At 38.5% G+C, this 23,465-nt stretch overlaps 1 long non-coding RNA gene across 2 annotated transcripts in view; it reads right to left on the reverse strand.

The window, feature by feature from the left end:
• Positions 1–23,465, reverse strand: part of LOC125698043 (uncharacterized) — a 53,122-nt gene that overhangs the window by 16,688 nt on the left and 12,969 nt on the right. For both annotated transcript variants that reach the window (XR_007379060.1, XR_007379059.1), the window contains exon 2: positions 3,917–4,058. This is a non-coding gene — a long non-coding RNA (uncharacterized LOC125698043). The remainder of the gene's footprint in view (positions 1–3,916; positions 4,059–23,465) is intronic.

Raw genomic sequence — 23,465 nt, forward strand, 5'->3', positions numbered from 1 at the left:
AAAAAATTAGCCAGCTCTAATAAGTCAAATGATGTGCAAGTTATGCTGAGCAGTAATATTGAGAGATTTGCATTTGGTAACTAAAGCTAAATAAGGGACAACAGCCTTTGCATAAACTCTCCTTTACTTACTAAGAGTTTTATGCATACTAACAGAACCATCTACATGTACTGGGAAAATATTTCTACCATCAAAATCATAACACTGTCAATATCACAAACACAGGAAAAGCATAAGTCAGTATGCATGAAAAAGTGCATTTCCTCACTGGTCAACCAACACTGAGAAACTGCTCCAAGTCACTGATTATGTTAAGCTTTGAAAGCTCTCTAGTTTTTTATTATTGTAGGGAGGATTTCTATTCTGTTAGGCTTAGCTGTCACAAGTGCTAAGGCTACTGTTATCACTATTAGCGCTATCACAGTAAATATGTTCAGGACTCAGGCGCCAACGTCAAAATGGCCAGTGAAATTACCAAAAATTTGTACCTAGGCTGAGAAAAAGCCAAAAGAATTTGCTCTAAGAAAGCCCTCTGCAAGAATGAGAGCTTTTTTTATTTGCTTGTATATTCATCTTTTGGCTTTAGTAGCACTGGTACCTCTAATTCTGTTTTTAGAGAACTCATTTTGAATAGAAACTCTGGGAGGTCATCTAAAGGGATCAAATAGACAGTTGTATAGCTCAGCAGCATAAATTCAAATGGACTTATGACAGAGAAAATAATCCCTCATCTTTCAATTCTCACAGTTAATTCTGTTGGTTTCAGATTCCAGGCAAAAGAGGAGGATCTAGGTAAAAGGACAGTTACCCACTTACTGCCATACAGACAACGTACCTGCATTATCACAGAGGATATAAATCATTACGTTTATTATCATATTCATTATATTTATTATTATATTTATTGTTTCTGTCTTCTCCACGTTATGGAGTGGGAATAGATTTGTTACTAAAGAGAGACAGAAATTCTACCATAAGGATTCAGAAATAGCCCAGAGCAGACAAGCACAGTTTACATCGGCATTTCTACAGGTTACGAAGAGCAGACAAACGTAAACTATCTGATACTCAGAAGGCAGGGTGTCTTGGGATGAGGAAGGCACCACTTAGGACATTTCTTCTGAGAACCATACATTTGGGTCACAAAATCAGAAACGTTTCATACTTCCCGCATGCCAACTGTGGTTACCACCAAGCCCTTTCCTAAGCCCACATTTGAACAGACCCCACAGTACTTGAGGGCACTTGTGCTGAGAGTCTACGAGATATCCACCTCTGTACCAGCTCCTGATACTGTGACATCTGCTGGCTCAGCAATGCTAACTCAGTCTGAATGGGTAATAGACTGCCATAAAACGTGAACCCTTAATGAAGTGAAATAATGTGATTTGCTGAAAATGCTTGGCCTTCTTTTTATTATTATTTGAAAAGAAGTAACAGATGCAGGTCAGTTTATGAATGTAACAGATTTCACTGTCTCGCGCTGGTCAAAGCTAAAATGCTCTGTTGAGAATCCTCTACCTGCAAGTTTGCAACATGCAACATCTTACTCATTAAAGAACATGGTTTCCACTTCAGTACATTCATGATAGAAGGCTAGTCATTATATAAATGTATGGGCTAACAGGGCATAAAAAACACCTACGTTGTTTTACATGTTCTAAGATCAGAAAGATTTAGTTATCACGAACATGCAGAACATAAGTGAATAAGATCACATTAGCAATTTTTTGCTGCAATGAAATCCTCTCATGAACAAAGTTGTTCCTACAGAAGTACAGCAAAGCTCACTTCCAGATCTTGCCTCGAGAACCTTGGAATTTTCCTGGACTAGTTTTCAAAGGCACTAAAAAACTTCCTGATTTGAAAGAAGCATGATGAGGATCTGCTCTATTGGAAACTTGGCCCAAAGCAGGGTTTTGGATTTTTTTTAAATTTTTTTCTCTGACATCTTTCAAGGACAGTTCACTAATTTTTGTTGAAAACAAATCTTCAGCCTCTCCAGGAAGTCACTGCATTTTCATTGTTAGTCCAAGGAATTATTCATATAAGAAGGAAAATCTTGAAATAGAAGTTGTGAGCTTTCATAAGCAGAAAAGAAAATAAAAATTTTTTTTTCATAAAATCAAATCAAACCATTGAATGACTTTTCTTCTGTCCGGGTTTCAGGTTCATGCTCCCTGGTATCTAGGCAGCAATGGCTTTATCTGTGATTTCAGTAGATCCTGCGTAAGTATAAAATGTCCATCTACAAAATCTTAACAGTCCGTTCTTTCAGGTGAACATCGTACTGATGGCAAAGATCTGAAGTTGATCTAATGTGGTTTGTTAGACTGGATTTCTAGTGTGCGCATAAGTATGAGATCTAGCTGGAACTGATCTCATGTCCAGGGGGCTCCTGCAAGCTGCTGTCTAAACTACATCTTTCCTAAGTCTGTATTGATATCACCTTGTCTTAAGCTGGAAGACTAGGTAAAGATATTGCCACAGATCAATTGTTAAGATATGCTACTTTAGAAAGCATTCCTAATTAATATGAAATTATTAAAAAATCTCACCTCATGCCCACAGAAATTAACAACCTTCAGATTCCCCACATGCCTACTTACACTTCATAGAATCATAGAATCATAGAATCACTAAGGTTGGAAAAGACCTAAAAGATCACCCAGTCCAACCGTTCACCTATTCCCAATAGCTCCTACTAAACCATGTCCCTCAACACAACATCCAGTCTTTCCTTGAACACCCCCAGGCTCGGTGACTCCACCACCTCCCTGGGCATCCATTCCAGTGCCTGACCACCCTTTCTGAAAAGTAATACTTCCTCATGTCCAGCCTGAATCTCCCCTGGCGTAGCTTGAAATGATTCATGATTTAGCACCTTACAATAAGACGACGAAAGGCAATATATTCATAAATCTGTCACATGTCAGCTTTTTTTCCTCTTTTTGCAAGGGACCGGGAGAGTCTTCTAGAGAGGCAGATATTTGTAACAATGCTCTGAGGGTTAAATAATGATACTGAGGGGGAAAATTTAGGTCAACCTGCATAGTTTCATACAGCCTTAGTGACCAGTATGGAGCTGATCACCACAGCTGATGATTACACAGGAAAAAAAAATTCTCCCAGTGCTCTGTAAGTAAACAGAAAATGCTAACCTTAGCATATTCAAAGGAGCATTTTAGCATGCAGTCATTAAGTTATCTCTTGGTTATTTATTTCTTCTGCTTGTTATTAGCTGTGTGAAGAATATTATTCTAATTATGTCAGCCCAATCAGCAGTATTGCATGTCCAGGCTCATTTCCATTAGTTTGAGCTTTGTCTTTCACACTGTGATACTAATTCAATGAGACATCAAACATTTAAATCGACCCAGGATGCCGAGGTCAGGCAGTTTTGCCCTTCCACTCTATTAGCACTCGAGTGTAATTGTGTTTGTCACTCCCCGCATGACTAATAGTATCAGGGTGACTATCAGAGCACAAATGAGCAATGCACTGATATATTATTTTGTTCTATAATATCAATATGTGTTTATTCAGTGGTTGTGTTAGCCAAGTTGAAATATTCACTTTAATACAGTAACCATAAACTGTTCACTTAAACAGGAGCGTTCACTCATACAATTACTTTGCAGAAATAGAATTTTACTTAAGTGAGAAAAATGAAGAGTCACTTTAAAAATAAGCCTTCAGAGACTCAGTGTCACAACCTAAATTTGGTCTAAAAGCATCAGTTCATTTGCACAACATATATGCAGAGCATATATAACACTTCCCAGCATATAAATATAAATGTACTATGAACTATATGTAATTAGAGAGTGCATAAACCATTGAGGCAATTTAAAAGCAGTTTGCATTTTAAGAAAAATTGAGAGAAATTGTAAGTACAAGTCCTTGAACTGCATACCTGAAGAAAAGGGAACCAAGGAATTTCCTCTACTCTGGTGCAATGGTGCAATCCGCTACGCAATTTCAGCATGTGCTCCACTTGAAAGATGCAGATAATCACTAGCTGATATTGTTCTTGTACATAAAGCAATGCATTTGGCCTAATAAAAGAAAAAAAAAAACACTTCTAAAAATAATTCAGCACATGAGAATTATAAAATCTAATAAATTCTGAAAAATGTAAATTCTCTGTCTTTAGAGTGACAAAGCCTGTGAGTATTTTAAACACATTATCATTTCTCTAACAGGTGGTTTTATACTAATTAACATTATCAAGTTCCTGTGCATTTCATTTTCTTGTGTGTGCTTTAAAACCTATGTTTTCTAGGTCAGAACTTATATCACCTTAAAGGGAAACTGACCTGTAGCATTCATATTTTTTACTCTTTCATTCTCTAGTGCTGAATAAGGAACATACAGTGCATTTTTGTGTCGGTTACATAACCAGCTCATTGTGGGTTTGGGAGGTGGGTGTGTGTGTACTCACTTATTTATCATTTGCACTGAGAAAATACTTCTCAGTAGCATACAGCAGTTTTCAGCACTTCCATTGCCCCACAGAAACTTCAGAGAAAATAGTTCAAACTTTTGTCATCTTACATTAGTCCTGCCATAAAAAAAACACACACAATAACAATTAGTCAACACTGGAGACCATTCAGCAAAATTTTGGGATGCTTAAGTAACTGTCATTATGACTGTTCAACATGAGACTTGAATATATGTCATATTTAGATGTATGCTTTGAGTTTCACTGGCTCCAAGAAGGCATGTGAGGAGCTTATTGACTCAAGAAACAAAAATTTGTTCTTTCAGTTGATTAGAGATCATATGAGATAATATGGTGAGAGCTCTCAGATTTGAGTCCACACTCTGAACACCAGGAGAGATGTGATCAATGCAAGTATCGATACTTTGCTTCCTCCAGGAAAGCACACGGTGTTAACACGTAGAATTCCCTGCTTCAAATGTGCAGCTTTAAGTACAGATATGGTTCTTCAAGTGAACACACATTCTACATCTTGTTGGTAATGGTGTTAGAAGCAAATGTTTGTTCTGACACGTTAACTGAACTAACTTCTGAAGTTGCAGATTTAATAAAACCCACAAAGTAAAATTCATTTTAGCATGACAAATTAGAGCAAGCCAAGAAGCAAGCAAACCTACCTGATCTGATCCTTTTTTTTAAATTATTTTTATTTTTGCTCTGCCACAGGAAGAAACAAAACAACAACAAAAAACACACCAGAAGATTATCTAACTAGGGAGTCAGAACCAGGGATTTAGAAATGGCTTCATGCTACACGAAGCCATACTTGAGCTGAACTTCCCGATGTTTGCACACCACTGAGTACCAGTAATCACTATCCTTCACGTTCTCAGCCTGTGATGAATCTACAACAGACCAAACTTGGCATCATGCCCAGTCTACCTTATATATCTTCTCCAAATCATAAACTTCCTAAACTAATGCTTCCCTGTGCAAAGACATTGGGAAGAAAATAAATCTTCTGCCTTATCAGGCTGTTTTAATTCACTGAACTTGTATGCGTTAACTGAAAAAACGATCCGTACACACATCAAAGAGACACAAGTATATTTTAATCATTTTTCATTGACCTTTTCCTATCTGAACATCTCAATAGAATGAACAAATCTAACTTCCTACTACACCACAATTCTGTTTGTCCCCATTTCTAAGGGAATAACCAAGTAGATTTCTTAATTTCTTTAATTTGTGCAGTATCATCCGTGGCCATTAATAGCTCAGACATAAATTACATTTTTATTTTAACTTCACAAGTTGCTCAAATATAGAAGAAGTATCTTTTATGGAATGCATTACAAATGGGACAACTCATTTCTAGCTCCCCAAGAGCAGTCTGCTGTGTCACTGATTTACAACGCAGTCTGGGATGCATCACTAAAAAGTACCTTTTAATCACACTGACCTGTCTGTGCTGAAGATACACCATAAGCTACCAAGTGGAACTCAAGAGAGATGTTTGTCTAAAGTACATTTCCTTTGCTGCTCTACAGATGCAGCAAATATTTGTGTTCCTAACTATGCCCTTCCCAATTAGGTTGTTATGTATTTCTAATGAGTAAAAGTAGGTTTCTTTGCTCCGAGTTCAGCTTCAAAGACAGTTTTTGTTTTTTTAATTCTCATCAGTGACAAGCAATACCTATATATGGTAGAGCTGATGCATGCTTTTCTAACAAAATATTTATTTTGATAAAAAACAAGCTAAGTGTGGGTGGCAGGAAAAACTGTTTTCTGCCCAACTCTAATTATATATGTATATAGACACATATGTGAAGAGTAAATGTACTGTTTTGCATACTTTGTTTTCGCCTACCCATTCACAGTAATTAAGCCCATGTGAATTATATTTATTCCCATGAGTTCAACCCTCCCTTTTGACAAATCCAACGATTAAACACATAATTCTAACAAGACTATGCAACACAGAACTGCTGCCACTTGGTTGCAAGAACTTTGCTTTTTGTTATAAACATTTGGCTTTTTAAAAAAACAACAACAATGTTCATCTTTTTCCCTTTTCCCCCTTAATTTATGCTTCTATCAATATAAGCAGCAGCTCTAAACACAAAACATTTGTCATCCCAAAGAGGAGAGTGTTATCCTTCACTCAGCAATGCAACTTCTGTGTGGCATAGCTGGAAGTTATACCAGTACTTTGAGGGCCATCCCTAACTACACCCAGAAAAGGCTGAGAAGTAACTATCACATTTGTATTAAAATCATAACATAAAAGAAAGCACTGTCACTGGAAAGCTATCCATGCCACAGATAGCCAGCTGGTTGTAGGGGCAGCCTCAGAGGTTCCTACCCTAGAAAATAATGAGAGGTTGCAGACCAAGTGCATTGCTCATACACCAGTACTATTTTGTTTCTCTTCAAGTCTCCATAAGATCAGTTACTAATTCTTCACCAAAGATGACAATTGGCTCAAGCAGCCATTTGACTGGTAAGCCAGTGCAGTACTTGAAATCCAAGTCAGTGACAGCTAAATTCTGCAAATAAGCTGCACGAGCACATTTGGAAATAAAGGCTCTTCAAGAAAACCCAGCATCACTCAAACCAAAATCAAAAGAGGCTCAACAGCAAAATAAGTTGTGCTTCAAATGATAACAATATGGCCCACTGTGATCAAGCTGATGGGGCTGCTGCCTGATGTAACAATGCAGATATTGTCAGCAACAATTAAAAACCTGGGAGGAGTGCCATGGTGGAACTCTTTTGACTTCCTTGCTGAAGGAGGGAATGTTTGCTCCCAACACAGATAATCACAGCTAACACTGTAACTCAGTGTCCATTTCCTTTGAAAATCAGGTCCATTATAAATACTGCATGGTTACAACTTAAAGTAACAAAAAATCCCCATGTACTCTTCCTATCAATTCGTACAACAGACCATGGGGAAGTTCCATTGTTCAGATGCTGCAAACCAGTGGGCTATTTTGCTAGTGAAAGAATGAAAATACAGAGTCAGTGTTCATTGCACAGGGGGGAGAGGAACAGGCAATTCAAGCAACCAAATCCACTAAACTACTTTTATAGTAAAGAAAAGGTCCTCATTCTCCATTTTTATACTTTTAGTACCACACAGTGTTGAGGCCTGTTAATCCTTTATAGCATATTGATGAAAAAAAAACCCACCAAAGCCATCTGCAACTCAGTTGTCCAAACAGTTCACAACAGTAGAGTGGCAGTGATACACCCGTGTGGTCCAAGGCCATGCAGCACTGCTCCATCTGCAACCCACCATTGTCACACACACCATACATACCCTCTCCCAGTCCCACACACTTCAGAACAGGACATCTTTTGGGAAAGCCTATACAATTAATTTGAAACATAAACATAGGTAGCTGTCAGAGGAATGCCAATGTAATGCAGACAAATCAGAGGTGTTTCTTAAATATTTAGTAAACAGAAACATAGGAATTTAAATGCAGGAGTCTGAAATCGTTTCCTTGTTACAGACTGCTGAAAAATTCCACGTTTCAAGCCCTAAACTAACAATTTTCTGCTTAATTTCCAGTGCAGATTAGAATGTGCTAATATACAATGCAATCTACTACAGCATTGAGCTCAATATCCATACATGTATGTATATATATATATATATATATATATATATATATATATATATATATATATATACACTCACCTCTAAGACAGCATAGATTTACACCCTTGAAGTAAAACACACAGGTGTGCCTTCAAAAGGATTTGCCTTTATTTGCCAGATAAAATTACAGACGCATCACGTCTGCAGTAGTGGTCCTGATTCCACTTTATGTGAGATATGTTGTCCCTTTGTTTGCTGCTGACAAGCGTAAAGAGCCACTTTCACTGCAGATAATAATGGTTAATTTATCACACCGAGCAGTGGCTGACCTCTGTGCGTCCCTGGCCCTCCATCACCTTCACACCTGCTCAAGCTAATTGTTAGAGCCAAGTGTAAATGAAAATCAACTGGGCTAATAATGGATGGAGGCCATTACTCGCAACAGCACGTTGCTTTACAAAGGTTTATCAAGCTTTGAAATAACTAGTCCCTTATTCACAGTTCCTTGTTTTATAAACAAGGGTAAGACAAACACCTCAAGCCAGGAAAGAAAACCAGGCAGCAGGGCAAAACGCTTAGGTTTGAAGCTGCTTCTATAGGATCTTAGCACAGCAAATAATGCAGAGATCAGAAAACACAAGCTGGAATTCCCAGCTCATTATGCAAGATCAGTATCTTTAAAATTCTGGAACAGGGGAAGGAATTTGGCCATTTAACACAACGCTAGTCTGCTAAGAATAATGTACAAGTATACTGACTGACAAACAGACAAACATGTGAAAATCCAGCCCGTAAGTCCTTCATAAAACATACTAAAGATTACCTCAGTAATAAGCACAAGGCACCCTACAACTTTAAACGCTGTTTCAAAGAATTTTATCTCACAGGTACCCCCGGCTCCAGAAATCTCAAAATAGAACATAAAATGCCAAAACAACTTACTAACGTTTTAGCAAGTCCAGCCTCCCATATCCACATTCATTTATCTTCATCCAACAGGAAAAAAAATATTTAACACCTTGGCCTCATAAATAATTATAGAACCCAGTGGACAGTTTGTCTCTAACTTCAAAACTGAGGATACAGAGAATATAAGTGTTTATGCAAAAGTCTCTTCAAGATCCCACTCACATAACTGTTTGCTCATTCAAGATCACTCAACAGAAAACCAACTAAAAGGCCACTTCCAGCTCATGATCCATGTTTGGATTGCTTCTCAAACAAAAACTCAGCAACTACAGAAAGCCAATGCTGGGTAGTGAGCTTTAAATACATCCTCACTGTATCTTGGAGCCTTCAGTGATTTATGTTAAGAAAAACAAAGACATCTTCTTGCCAGTGTCCCGTTATCCCCCCCCACAAACTACACTATTTTTTTTTCTTATCCATTTGAAGGAATGAAGATGATGTATTAAAATTGTCCGCAGTTGAATCATTTTTATTATAAGTAAACGCATACTAACTTTTCCCAGATTCACCAGTTATTTAATAAACTTGCTTCCTTTACAGTTTTATTCCTCATTATATTTTCTCTTGTTTTTACACTCTCAAAAATAAAAGATCCCAAATGAAGTTACATTTTCTTTAATGGAAAAAGGCTTTTCAGTATGGATCAAGAATCTTATGAAAGATGATTCCTGGATTTCAGTCACAAAAACATAAACTAATTTTGCACTCACCATGCTCAGAGTTGTTTAATGACATTTAATATACTGTGAAGTACGTTAGTGTCTGATAACTATAGCAGTGCTTAGCATCCAAACCTACAGTCACATGAAGTTGTGTGGCACTGTAGTTTACTGAAGCTGTACTCATTTACACCAAAATATGTGCATGTGTTTGTAAATAAGTGGTGACTTACAAGAGTACAGCTGAAGACTAAAGAAAGGTAAGCACATGAACTACTGCTGATTTCCAACAATGGTCCTCTGCCATTTCATGGTACTTTGGGATGGGAGAGATTTACAGAGCTACCTTATCTATTCCCTGTGTCACAGAAAGAGGTAATTGTCTGTAATTTAGCAAGCAATAACAACTGTCAAAGAATCTACTCTAAATATTCTCCAGCCTTTCTCTTCTCCAGCATACTTGAAACATTCCTTTCCTTTCCCACACGTAACGGCTGTTACATAAGCCCTTGCTGTAATATCTAACATACACTTTCTGTAATATGCCTTAAGCTCAGTATTCTATGTTGTTTTAGCTGCCAACTGAATTAAATCGAAGTAGGAAGCTTGAAAGCAAAAAAATAAATTCTGCAGGAAGGTACCAAAAACCATTATCCCAGGCAGTGCTTAATGCCCCACCATGATCAAAGCCCAGGGTTTTATCCCAAATATGGAAAGCACTGAATCTGGCTGCAAAGCAAAGTCACTTGTGTGCAAATGAAGGGCACATATAAGGCCACACTTCTTATATATATACATATATAGATATCTATCTTATGCATATATATATATACACACACACATACATACATATATATATCTTGATATATATATATATATCAAGATAAGGAGAATTTAAGTTACAATAGACTTTACTTTCTTAGTTACCTTCTAGCTTATTTAGAGGTAAATCTACAGACTAAAACAAGCGAGGAGTGTTCTTATTTAAAAAAAAGAAAAACGAGCTTAAAGTTATCTCAGCATCTGTATTTCTACTAACTTCTCCTCAGCTCCATTGAAAAACACAGCATCTTCTCAGCATTCCTTCTTCATCACTTCCATTTATACTACAGTAGCAGTGCTGAGCACTGAAGAAAATTCTCAGTTCATCTATGGAAGTAATTTTCAGACTATTTTTTTTCATGGAATCATAGAATCCTTGAAGTGGAAGGGACTTCTGAAGGCCATGTAGTCCAGCTCCCCTGCAGTGAGCCGGGACACCAGAGCTAGACCAGGCTGCCCAGGGCCCTATCCAGCCCCATCTTCAATGTCTCCAGGGACAGGGCATCAATCACATCCCGGGGCAACCCGTTCCACTGCCTCACCACCCTCACTGTAAAATAGTGTTTCGGTTTTTTTTTTAATCAGGAAGACACCCAGGCTAGAGGAGGACCTGAGCAGAGAAGAAGTTGTTCTGCACAAGTGCCTGGGGCACTGCATGTATTACGGCAAGAATTCCAAGTGCCAATGATTTCAGCAGTGGAAAATATAGGTACCAGAACTAGGGAACCTGAAAAAGCAGTAACTGTGCTCAAATTATCAAACACTCTGTACTCTTTTCCAAAAGCTAGGTCATTCTGAATATATAATCTGATTTTATTTAAAACTTTTATATCTTTTAAAACTTCAAAGTGTCTTACGAACAGAAAATTTACACTACATGTTCCACGAAGCTGTGCTAATCCTTTGGAGGACTAAACATCCCACTAAAGAACTCTCTCCTTCTCAAAGAAATATTTAATATATTTAATGCTGTAGGGAGTTTGATTGTGATAGCAAAAGCACATTTTAGTTTCCTTAAAGAACAATCAGAAAAGTCCAGGCTTAAACAACTAATTTCCTATACAATTAAATTAGGAAGGTAGAGAAAAAGCATAGAGCAAGTCCCATTTAAGTGAACAGTGTTGCGTACTTCTTGTGTGCACAAGTGTACTCTCGCAAGAAAGAAGCAAAACAATCATTTAGATTATATACAGAGAAAGAGGTTCATTAACAGTTGGGATATTCAGTAAATTCTGTCAAAGAAAGCAGCAAAAAACAGTTGATGCAATCAGAAAACTCTGCCCACCTATTAGGCACACAACATTTAAGAAAATTTACAAGCACCAACACAAACTGGTGCTCTCAGCCTTTACAGCTTGTACAATGAACTCAGCCTTCAACAGAATAATTATGCTAATAGAAGAAAAAACTTTCTGAAAAAAGGCAGCCAAATCTGAGAGACCTGTCAACGCCAGTGTCATCAATGGAGTGATAACTAGTAGAGAGCGGATATCAAAGGCTGTCTTTTTCTTCCCTTCCACGCTCTGTTCTGTTTGAGCCCATGGTGGTCACAGCTCCTTTAACAATATTTATAATGAAGGAACAACGTTGGAGATGTCAACCCTGATTATTCATAAAGGCTCCTCCTGCCCAGCTCTTCCCTTAGGCTAACTGTAAAAGTACCTGATTCCCAATTCTCAAACACAAGAGCGCGTAGAGCTTGAAAGCTGAGCTGACTAATAAAGTTTGCATATCCCTAAGAACAAGAGCACACAATGAAGAAGAAAAGGAATGGCAAGATTAAACAAAAACAGTAAGCTTGGATGGGAAATAATAAAAATTTAAAGAGGCAAGAACTTAGATCCCCCCCACACTCTCCTGTTCATTTACATTTCAGCATGGCCTAGGAAGCATCCGTTTTATCTCCTGACTGCCGCATCAAGGTATCAGATATACCACAAAACTTAAATCACATTTTGGAGTGGAATAATCAGAGGTTATGAGTGATAGAACTCCTAATTTATTGAACTTCAACTCAGGAGGAATCTAGAACAAGGGATAAGACTGACCCAGCAAACAGCTCTGCCTTAACATCTTCTCTTCGGGGCCTTCACTAGTATTCAGGATGTACATATACACAAAATGCCTTCAAACTAAACAGGACACCAGGCTTACAATAGGACCACACGCTGGAGAGAATCTATGCACTTGTGAGTACTCAACAAACAACAGGGGCTTGGGGCTAGACTGACATAGATTTTTCTTAATCACATGGGAGTAAAAGGGAACAAGGCCTTCTCTGTCTTTCTGCTTACACTATGACTCACTGGAAAGGACAAGGGTTCACCTGCCCAGTACAAGCACTTGGGTAGGAAGGAAAACAAGTACATGCCAGGTCATGATACTATGAACAGCTAGCAAGCCGCACAGAGATAAGCCTCTTCATAGTTTCTCTCCTTTTTTCTTCACACCGACTGGCTGGCTAGCTAAACCACTGTATCAGTACTCTATGATGTACATTTATTTATACTGTCAGTGTCCTCCAGAAGAGTTACACCTGCTCCATTTTACCCATACATGTTTGTCACATGGCATCTTAATATGATATATAATCTCTACTGCTGTTCCAGCAACTGTGATGTACCTCAAAGAGGGATCTGCTCAGTATTGACAATACATTTCTCCCCTCTCAGCCAAGAGGGCAGCATGAGGTGGGGTTGGAGATGGAGAACAATGTCTGATTCAGACCACCATGGGCTCAGATAACTGGCTGTGGGTGCATGGCCACTTTACTAATTAGCATGATTTCAAAAATAACTGGCCTTCTTCACTAAGCCATAGTGCACCAAAAGAAGTTGAGTGTAAGGAAAGAAGCACAATACACCCATTTCTGTATATTTATTCACTCCAAATTGCTAAGAGATGTTATTTAAATGATCAAGAATGACACTACACTATATGAGACCTTTAGTCTCTTAGAACATATAAGAATAGATAACAAACTAATTGTGAAACCAGGATTAGTAAGGAAATGGCAGAAAACAAGGAGATAAGCATTACAGAGAAGGAAGTAATTAAAATAGTCATGTATCTCAGGACAAATTAACCTTACCTTTCTATCCACTGTACCATACTGCATTTTGATTAAACAAGCCTATCTGCAAATTTTATCATGTATCTCGGTAGGTCACTATGTGAACTACCGCGTAAGCAAGCCTATTCACTACTTTCAGCCTCTATAGCCCAGACAGAAAAAAACCCACACACAATCTCTTTTCAGGCTCTGAGGCACTCTATTGCAGTGCAGATCTCCTGTGTTCTGCAGCACAGCACAAACAGCCCAGCTCTTTGGACTCAAGTCTTGGGGCTCCTTCCATAACTCACAAAATCTCAATCATAAGCTTCTGGTTTACAAATGAGCTTTTTAAGCAGCTTGTGATGGATGCAGGCACCTCATACTCAGCCAACTTTTTAACTGTAGGAAATACTAAGTCTTCATGAAAAAAATCATTTCCTAGAAGTAACTCTTCACCCTAGCTAATTCTCCCTAGAAGGATCCACAACACCAACTTCCGTTTATAAGATAAACATTGTAAAAGTCGAAATGTTTCTATCTCCCACTGCCTTTATTAGGAGGCTCCTTTGTAAGACGCTACCCAAAGAAAGCAGTAACTGCCTTTATTAAATAGAAATCAGCTGCTTTTCCAGGTGATTTGTATTTGAACATGTTCCTATTAAAAAACAGCCTTTCTGCGGTATCTACCTTGAGCTGCTTGGCATCAATTCTCTCTAAAGCCTAACAACAGAAAGCATGATGTCTGTGCATTCAAAAGAAGTACGTAGCTCACACAAGACATACACGGGAAGCCCATTTTTCCCATGAAATCTTCATGGGATCTTCAGTCTGCCTCTTCAGGGAAAATTCTGGAGCTTGTGAACCAAACTCATTCACAGCCAACAAATGATGCATCTAGTAGAACAACACATTTACAATAAATCACTCTCTCATATGAATTGGCACTGAAATATTTCCATAAACAAATGCTCTCCTTGGTAAACTGACTTGTAAAAACACTATACCCAAAAGAAACAGCGGGAAGAGAGGGAAGGAAGGACGAATCTTGCAACCAACTTACCACCACACAAAGCAAGTTACTTTTCTGCTTGTAAGCAGCTTCTCCTAGCTGTGAGAAGCTATTACCTGCCTTCAACATTTCAGCAAAGAAGACATTTTTGCAAGAGCATTCACTGACCAGCACAAGCTTAAATTTCTCATTCTATCAAGACAAGAGCACTTCCTGCAGCCAACTCCATAGAACACTTAATCAAACCCTCACTAGTAGCTAATGACAGAGCAATAAACTCATGGCAAGCTTCAGTGGGAAAATGAAGCAGCTTTTTTAAAATCATGGATTTCACGTCAAATCACTGTTGGTAAACGAAGCCTTATAGCATAAGCAGCAAAACAGGCAGACATATGTGGCTGCTGGAGCTAGCTCTCCATTTTCTAAACCACACATTCAATTTAGATTTAATAAGACAGTAATTGCACATTAAGAACTCATTAAATACTATACCTAAAATATATTTATTAAGAAATAACAGCTATGTAAAACATGTCTGTGAGATACTTGCATATCTATTGCAAAGCTCTTAAACAGCAATAAATGTTTATCTAAAAATTAGCATTCAGCAAACATAAAATACACATCCTATTAAATCTAAGTGAAATACATGTTGAAGACAACCAGAGTACTGTCTTGCCTCACTCTGAGCAATGCTGTTTTTCCTATTCCTAGAGTCACAGCACCAGCTTTTTGAGTAGTATCTTTTCTAGAAAAGAACCAGAATTTTTTCAAGAGATCTTTCTGAAAGCCTTACTTGCTTCTTGTCAGCACAACACGCTTCTCCAGTACTCTGCTCCTGACCGTGGGGCAGAGGAGGGCTCGCTATTCCATACTCCATACTGTTGATCATGAAAGCTCCTAGACAGCTGTTTTCCACAACTAGTGGGGCTGTGCTTCTGTTCTTTGCATTGTTCAATTATATTTAATGTGAAGATAGCCTTTTTTTTAAAAAAAGAAAGAGTATAAAATATTCTGGGGCAGAAGATAGATACCCTCCTAAGGAAGCATCTGAAACACAGTCCTACCCCTTGGGCGACAAGTCAAAAATTGGCTGTGGAGATGGCAGCTGAGTTGAGGCTTTCAGTAAAATAACTCTGGATGGAAAATGAATTTGTGTACTAATTTGTTATTTGTGCATCAGCAAGGAACTTACATGCATTGACTGGGGTGATGGTGGTACACACCAATTAGTTGAGGAGAAAGGGAACTGGCACTCAATGAAGTAAAGAAAACTGCACTCTCTAGGGATAAATTTCACAGAAATAAAAATAATACTCAAGCCACATCCGGCCTGATCAAAGACAACAGACTTCTGACAAAGTGTTGGCAGGAGCCTGGCAAAGGACACCAAAATGAGGAGAAAGTCTCTGAAAATGAAATGGAAGAGGCCTCTGCACTGATAGGAAATAATAACAAACTACCACACACAGGAAACAAAAACTTCTCTCTGAACATCTCCTTTAAGTCCAGTGGTTTTCAGATACAAAAGAGCTACTGGAATGAAATGAGGTACATTCTGTCCAGTGGACGCTCTCTGGAATCTGAAGCACCTATGTAGGGCAGCATAATGAAACTTCTATTTCTGCTGCTCACAATTCACCAATTTTCTGAGTAAGTCAAAAACTCCTACAGACTCACTGGCCTCCTGCTGCAGCAATTAATTCATTTTTCCTACTAAGCTATTAATTTATTTTAAAGAGTCATTGTTGTTGAACAATGCATTTACATCATTAATATCAGAAAACTCTTTTACTGCATTATTGTTTATTAAAACACAAAATCAGAAAAAGGAAATTGGAAAGAGGGAAGGTTATAAAGCAAAAAAATGGTGATGGCTCTGGAACACAGGCTCACTCATGGAAATTCTGTTTGAAGCCTCACTGTCTGTTTTATTATGGATTCCATAGACAGCTTCTAATTTAGTGCAGCTGTTAACACTCCTGCTACATCAAAAATTCTCTCTGCTGAACTTTTGTAGAGGCTTTTGTGTTAACACACGCAACAGGCCTTTCCAGTTCCACATTTTTCTAATTATGGCTGTTCTCATTCGTACTGTAAACTTGATCAGATTAAAAAACAAACCAAAATACAAAAACAGTGGCAATTTACGTGTGTTGGTAGCAGTGTTTTTACCAGCTCATGCATTCAGCCAGCGATGCACAAAAGGTGAGGAATAGCCGGTCAGTAACTAGCTTAGAAACTGTTCCTAGGTGCATTGCCGCCACCCGTCTATTACAGCACCTTCTCCACAAACCACCGAGAAGAGCTTTGATCTTTAATTACCATTCGGAGTGTTAATACTCATTTCTTTTAACAACATCCTTTAAGAAAATTAAGATAAACACCTCAATCGCCGACTAATGGAGGGTAAAAACCTACAAGAAGGATTAACCCACAAATTGAACATTTAAAGCTTTAAATAACAAACCGAGTGAGAAAAAGCTGCTATTGTTTAAACACAGCTGACATAGCTGCTAATCAACACAGGTTTGTATTTCTTCTGTATGTTTACAATAGCCACCTTTTCTTCCACATCCACCCACAGTAGTGTTTCCTTATTCTCTACCATAATAAATTAATTGGAGATAACTCAATTCATACCTTTTTTTTTTCCAGTAAAAGTACTTCAGAGCCATTCTGAAACATTTGTTTCTCAGTGACATATTGTGACAAATCCAATAATAACGGGGAAATGTGGAGAATCTGACAGAAAAATACTCCTCATTTCCACTAATGAGAGTAAAACAGTAAGAGCAGCACCTATCAAAAAATGTAGTAAGCAATTTATTTGGTTGAAACACAAGCAGTGCTTTTTCTTTCCCTACTCCCCTTTCTCTCACTTTTGCTTAGAGCGGGCTTTTTGGTTTTTTTTTTTTCCTTTCTGTTTTTTTGCTTTATATTGTCAACCAAGAACACAGTTCCTGAGGAGACAAACAGGGGGTAAAGAAGACAAATCTGTCTCCTTTGTGTGAGAGCTGTAGGCCAGAGTTATCAACTCCTCTGCTATTCAAGACAGATTTGCATATCCAAGGCCACCCGAGGCAGAGAAGGCATTTGGAGTCTGATTTTTCCACAAGAACACATCAGGGAGCAAAGCAAAATAAGGAAACTCCGAAAAAAGTCCAAGTAACTACTAAAAAATATAACAAAAGTTTTCAGAACGGAAAGAACTCCCATTCAAGAAATTCTTTGAAAAAAAGACACTTCATACATAATGGAATTTCCAAATATCCTTATAAAAGAAACTTCATGGATAGCAACTTGGCACAAGAACTTTAGATTGGCATCCATGCCGTTTCTTTCTATATCTTAATATAATTGTATTTCCCTGCACACAGGAATCCAGCCAGTCTGAAAGACAGGGTAGTCTTCTTTCTTGGCACTCTTGTACCTTTACTATTGTTTGGTGATACAAAAATAAAGAACTAAGTAAATAACTGCATCCAAGCACACATATAGAGCCACTATGGGAGGTACAAAATACCTCAACCAGCAATTCCTACTATTTGGAAATACTGGAGAAATATCACTGGTGGGAGGTAAGATTCCAGTGCAGCCCATCCCTAATCACAGCACTTGTCCTCCTGCAGATACAGTACTGGAATGAACTGATCAATTAACGTCAACACAGTAATTAGGGAGGTTACTTTTAGAAGTCTGCCAAAGATGATGCTGTTAAACCTGGAAAAGGACAGCAGATTCTCATTCACAGTACACATTCCAAAGTCTTAAATGTCCTGATTCTTGTCGATTATCCATTCTGAACAGCTCTTGGAAGACATTAATTGACATCAGCAGAAATCAATTTACCGTAATTGTTTCTAATGAACATAATCAACTGCTGTCTTTACTGGAGATGACTACTCAATTGCCTAAGGACAAGTAAAACCCCTCTTAACATACCATGAGAGAGCATGCTACAGGATAGGACTTAGCAGAAAGTAATATACAGAGCCAAAACTTGTTTTGACAATTAAAAATCAAAGCTTTGAGCCTAAACGTTTATCCTGTGATTTTTTGATTTAAAAATAATGGTCACGGTAGTAGATAGTTTTCCTTAACATTTGATGCTATTGATAAAAATTAAACAATACGAACCACTGCACTTAGACCTACCCCTATTACTACATGTTGTATACTAGGGAAACTGTACTTCTTTAATTTCTCTCTGTATATTTTACAAAGAAATTGAGGAATTTAAATTTGCTGAAGCAGAATCTTTATTTAATATCTTTACCATCCTGCAAACATTTTTCAGGGGTTTAGGAATCTGGTAGTTCAAGCACAGGTTTCGCAAGAAGCGCTGACCACTGCCTGAGATCTAGAACAAATCCTCCTTACAGCAGCAAGATCTGTAAAGTACTTCACATGAAGTCAAACCTGCATGCTGAGCTCAAACACTGCATGCTGTCACATCCTGCCAGTGACACACAGATAATGAAATCACAGTTCTAGCCATGTTGTCACGAAGACATAGAATATCCCGAGTTGGAAGGGGTCCACAACGATCATCAAGTTCAAGTTGAATGGTACTGGGTATGTATAACATTTACTAGAAGACAAATTAAAGACAGTCTCATGCAAGTTGTTAATGCCTGCTGCTATACATAGATAGAATATGGCACCTTCAAAATACACCAAAAAAACAGCTGCTACAGGTCATGTGCCCTATGTTTTCTAATATATCCTTTGTTTCCTAATATACTCTTCATGTTTCCTACATCCAAGACCTCCAAGTTTAAAGAGGCTGCTAAATTCCAGACCATAAGGATAGTAATGTTTCAGTATCTTTCAGTTTAACCCTGTGAGTCAATGCGCCCTGATTTTTTCGGTTTTATATGCAATCCTTTTTGGATCCATTTCCTCTGCACACAACTGTTTTCAGGCAGAAGTAGATATCAATAACACACACACACACACACAACCTCACTCAACTGAAGCAATTATGCCCGACTCTCTTTCTTTCAGGAACTGCCTCAAATTATCACACTAACCATTTGATACACTAGGGTTTACTTCAGTATACCACCAACCATAGACTATCGCTTTCCAACATATACAAACAGAATACAAGCGTTCTTTTAATATGCAAACGTTGTACATAGGTGGTGATTCCAACTTTCAAAGGTGGATTTTACACTTAACAAATGAAATAGATTTCATTTGTTGTTTCTTCCCATAATGACATTTCCCATAAGGCTCATAAACTATTAAGACAATACTAAAATCAACCTGTCCTCTTCCAGAAACTCCCAAGAGCTCTTACAACTGAAGTGAGATTTGTCCCTGGGTACCTCGACTGGATTCCCCTAACCCATTTCCTGTCTTCAGGACAGTAGTTGCCAGAAAGGCAGTACATAGCTTGTAGCTCCTACAACTAGTTGGAGGGCAGGATAAAAATTAAAATCTAGTGAGGACACTACTTTGCAATCCCGCAAAGCGCTGAAGAGCAGCAAAACAAAGATTCACATCCTTATAACTGTTTTTTTAAAGATATGGAATAACTCCAGAGTAACTCCTAGGTCAACTGGGAAATGTCTACGCTCTATTTTCACACCATCTATTTCATAAGCATTATGACTTTCTAGCAACTAAAAGAATCATTTTAAACGTTAGAGAAAAACAGCCTGAATCTTTGACAAGATCACTCAAGTCTCAAACAGGCTGTTTTACAGAAAAAAAGAACTGAAGCAAAGAGGATCTCTCTTTGTCTATGTTTATAACATTCGTTTCACAAATATTTAGCACTTGGTTAGGATAAAGAAGTGTCAGATCGTAACATTGTACACCACAAACCGCACACCTGGAAGTACCTTGTCATAAAACAGTATTTAGAAACAACGCGCTGTAGCACAGTTCTTGCTATAAATCAAAATAAACTAGAGTTTATACACTTCAAGTTTATATACTTGGAGTGATATTTGGATGTCCCTGTGTCAACGGTTTCTGGGCTGATTCAGCCTGGTTCTGTGACTAATGGGGAGGGGAAACCATGGACCCACACCTCAGGAGAGGGAGATGGGCCGAAAAAGAAAACAGCAGCAACGAGCTAAGGGAGAAACTAATTTACTAAATATTATATCGAAATGCAAGGTAACACAATGTAATACAATACAATTGAAATTGAGGCTAATAAATCAACCAAGAGTGTCCAAAACCAAAGGCCTAATGCTGAATGCAAAACAGCTAGGGAGAATGCGCTGCAGAAACAAGCAGTAAAGGAAGGGGGGCTGTCTTGTGACTTGTGAGCAGTTTTATCTTTTCCTCTGAATAGAAAATGGAAACAGAACAGTGAAGTCTGGGATACGTAGCTCTTCTGAGAACCAGGAACCCAGAAATACTGACAGTCCACGGAACTGGAGCATTAACTGTTTAAATCTCTGTGCTCCACTTGATGTTATGATGCGGAACACCAATACTACTCACCATTTTTTGTCTCCATTGACCATAGCTAGTATTCCAAGCAATTGATCACACAGTCCAGACTATTATCAATGCATTGCATTCTTTCCAGGACCTCTTTGGTGCTGGAGGAGAAGCTGCAGGAGAGCACAGACTCTGAAAGACTACATACAGGTAATACCAGACATGATTTGCTGTGGGTGTCATTCTTGCAGCTTTTCCAGCCAGCCCTAGAAATTTATTCACCCTTCTCAGACAGGGCCAACCGTCAGCAACTCAGGGAAACAGTGGCTTAGCAGATACAAGAAAACATGCAAAGCAATGAACTGTGAAGTGCAACCGTTCCTTGAAAACTGCAGTCAGTTATGCCATAAGGCCTATCTTCATAAATCCTTGTCATGGTTTTATGACCGAGCCTTCCCCCTTTACCTTTCCCTTTTTGGGCCGGTGGGCCTGCTGGCCCGCTGCTTCCCTGTCATGGATACAGATAGATCTAGATAACTCCGTGACAATCCTGATTCTTCTTCTTCAGAGCCATTGCAAGAACAGAGCTATAGCTACTAAACCATTTAAAAGTCTTCTGAAAAAGTTGTTAGAAAGCTACATGAACAAAACTGGATACATATGCATATATATATGCAGCAGGCTAAATATCATGACTTGGAATCTAATTGGTCAAATGACTGGTCATGCCGTTACCTCATAATGGACAATTTTTTCAGCTAATGTAAAGCAATATGGTCTATAGTCACAGTCATAGGTTTACAACTATCCTGGATTTAGTATTGTTAGCTTGATAGAGTATTTCCTTTCTTAAAATGGCTTTCAAGCAACCCTGAGGAGAAGTACTTGCAGGTGTCAGTTGATTAAAGACTGAACATGAGCCCCGGCAACGTGCTTCTGCAGCCCGGAAGACCAACCATATCCTGGGTTGCATCAAGAGAAGTGTGACCAGGAGGTCGAGGGAGGTGATTCTGTCCCTCTATTCTGCTCTCATGAGAAACCACCTGGAGTACTGCATCCAGTACTGTAGCCCCCAAAACCAGAAGGACAAGGAGCTGTTGAAGCAGGTCCAGAGGAGGGCCACGAAGATGATCAGAAGGCTGGAGAACCTCTCCTATGAGGAGAGGTTGAGGGAGCCAGGGATCTTAAGCCTGGAGAAGAAAAAACTCCAAGGAGACCTTATATTGGTGGCCTTCCAGTACCAGAAGGGGGCCTACAGGAAAGCTGGGGAGGGACTTCTTATAAGGGCAGGTAGTAGCAGGAGGAGGGGAAATGGTTTTAAATTGGAAGAGGATAGATTTAGACTGGATATTAGGAGGAAATTCTTTACTACGAGGGTGATGAGATATCAGAACCAGCTGTGCAGCGAGGTTGTGGATGCCCCCTCCTTGGAAGCATTCAAGGCCAGGTTGGATGGGGCTCTGAGTAACCTGGTCTAAAGGGAGATGTCCCTGCCTATAGCAGAGAGGTTGGAACTAGGTGATCTTAAAGGTCCCTTCCAACCCAACCCATCCTACATTTCTATGTTTACATGAAAAGCATTGTCTCACTGAAAACAGCAAGTAAGAAGTTGGATAGAAATGGCTTAAAGCTGTGCCAGGGAAGTTCAGATTGAATATTAGCAAAATGTTCTTCAATGAGAGAGGCACTAAGGCACTGCAGTGAGCTTCCAAGGGAAGTAGCCATGGTGCCAGGTTTGCTATCATTCAGGAAATACCTGGACAACACTTCTAGATATATGGCTTAATCCTTAGGTTGCCCGATATGGAGCCAAAGAGTTGGACTTGATCCTAAGGGGTCTTCTCCCCGCGGGACCATCTGTGTTTCTATGACAGCTGACATAATGGCTGGACATCCTAAAGTTCAGTCAAAAACATTCTGTTTGAGAACTGGTGAAAGGGTACCATTTTTGCTTTTGTATCTCCTTTCAGTATGCAGAAACACACAAACTTTATCACTGTTCAATGCAGCTTGAAAATATAATTTAAAGTATTATTTTCCAGCTGATACAATCGCACAGTCTACCTATTCATTCCCTGATATATTTTTACAAGCATCTGCTCAACAGCAATTGAATGTAGCACAGTGAGAACCTGACAAGTGTTTGAAGATATATGTAAAATCAAAGTTATTCAGTTGTAATATTATTTCAATATTCAAATACAAGAACATAGCAGAAGAAAATTAACTTTTTAAAATTCATGTCTTTTCTAAGCTGAAATGGATTAGCAGCAGATTTGAGGTAATTAATTATAATTACAAGTTTCCAAGGGAAATAAGGCATAATAGACTCATTAACTGAAACATTACGTTTGTTCTATGTTTGATTCTCAGATTATTTTAACGCACTACAACATCTGTTAAAAAAAATTTTTGGGCCAGACACCTTTACTTACACTGAACAGTTACTCTCTCCATGTGTAGCCCCAACTGACTTCAAAGAAAAT

Source organism: Lagopus muta, chromosome 10 (genome assembly GCF_023343835.1).
Source record: "Lagopus muta isolate bLagMut1 chromosome 10, bLagMut1 primary, whole genome shotgun sequence".
NCBI lineage: Eukaryota > Metazoa > Chordata > Aves > Galliformes > Phasianidae > Lagopus > Lagopus muta.